This window comes from Lupinus angustifolius, chromosome LG05 (genome assembly GCF_001865875.1).
Source record: "Lupinus angustifolius cultivar Tanjil chromosome LG05, LupAngTanjil_v1.0, whole genome shotgun sequence".
NCBI lineage: Eukaryota > Viridiplantae > Streptophyta > Magnoliopsida > Fabales > Fabaceae > Lupinus > Lupinus angustifolius.
The window spans coordinates 9,764,083-9,765,632 of NC_032013.1; the positions used below are offsets into that span (position 1 = coordinate 9,764,083).

A 1,550-nucleotide genomic window follows, 5' to 3' on the forward strand; every position below is an offset into this window, starting at 1 on the left:
TTTGAGAACAGCTCGAACCAAGATAGTTGTCCATGCTGGAACATTATCTATGGAGTTTGGTGATATTGTGGTCCGGTTTAATATTTTTGATGCTATGAAGCATCCATCTGAGGACCATTTTGTGTTTCATATTGATTTACTTGATGAGTTAACTGATGAGCATTTTTCTGATAGACTCATACACTTGTGACACATGCATTGATTATGAATTGTGTAATTCTTGTATTGATGAGTTTCTGCATATTTTGGTGATCCAAATGTTGTAGAATCAGATTGCACTAACCCAATTGTTGCAGACATCATAGAGCAATCTGATTTACTTGCCCAGGTACAAGCTGCAGAATCTATGTTTGATACTTTGGTTCCATCTGTTTTGCAGGCACCTGTATTGGAGCTTAAACCTTTGCCTGAAAACCTGAAGTATGCTTACTTAGAGGATGATGATAAGCTTCCTGTTATTGTTTCCACCTCCATTTATGTTGATCAATAGGAGAAGTTGTTGCAAGTGCTGAAGAAGCATAAGAAGGCAATTGGTTGGACCTTAGCTGATATTCCTAGTATTAGCCCATCTATGTGCATGCATAGGATACTCTTGGAAGATGGAGCTAAACCAGTGAGACAACCACAAAGGAGACTCAATCCAGTCATCCTTGAGGTTGTGAAGAAAGAGGTCACAAAGCTTTTACAAGTTGGGATTATATATCCCATTTCTGATAGTCATTGGGTGAGCCCAATTCAGGTGGTTCTAAAGAAGACAGGAATTACAGTAGTGAGAAATGAGAGAGATGAGTTGATTCCTCCGAGAGTGCAGAACAGTTGGAGAGTCTGTATTGATTCTAGGAGGCTCAACCAAGCAACAAGAAATGATCACTTTCCTTTACCATGTATTGATCAGATGCTTGAGCACTTAGTAGGTAAATCTCACTATTGTTTTCTTGATGGTTTTTGTGGTTACTTCCAGATCCATATTGCTCCTGAGGGTCAGGAGAAGACCACATTCACCTGCCCCTTTGGCACTTTTGCCTATAGGAGGATGCCTTTTGGCATATACAACGCCCCTGGTATATTCCAGCGATGTATGGTGAACATTTTTAGTGAATTTTTAGAGAATTGCATAGAGGTGTTTATTGATGATTTTACAGTTTATGGATCTTCATTTGATGCATGTTTGGATAGTTTGGATAGAGTTCTTCATAAATGCATCGAAACTAACCTTGTTCTGAATTACGAAAAAGGTCATTCATGGTAGAGCAAGACATAGTTTTGGGGCATGTGATCTCAAATAGGGGAATCGGGGTAGACCCTTCCAAGATAGATGTTATTTCACAATTGCCTTACCCATATTGCATGCGAGAGGTTCGTTCTTTTCTTGGTGATGTAGGTTTCTATCGCAGGTTCATTAAAGATTTTAGCAAGAAGGCTCTTCCATTATCCAACCTGTTGCAAAAGGAGGTGGTCTTTGATTTTGATGAGAGATGTATGGAGGCATTTGATTGCCTTAAGACAACCTTGACCATCACTCCTATTATCCAGGCACCTGATTGGACAGT

General features: G+C 39.5%; 1 long non-coding RNA gene across 1 annotated transcript in view; it reads right to left on the reverse strand.

The window, feature by feature from the left end:
• The window catches only part of LOC109347687, an 18,896-nt gene extending 18,264 nt beyond the window's left edge, over positions 1-632 (reverse strand). The window contains exon 1 of the long non-coding RNA XR_002107633.1: positions 621-632. This is a non-coding gene — a long non-coding RNA (uncharacterized LOC109347687). The remainder of the gene's footprint in view (positions 1-620) is intronic.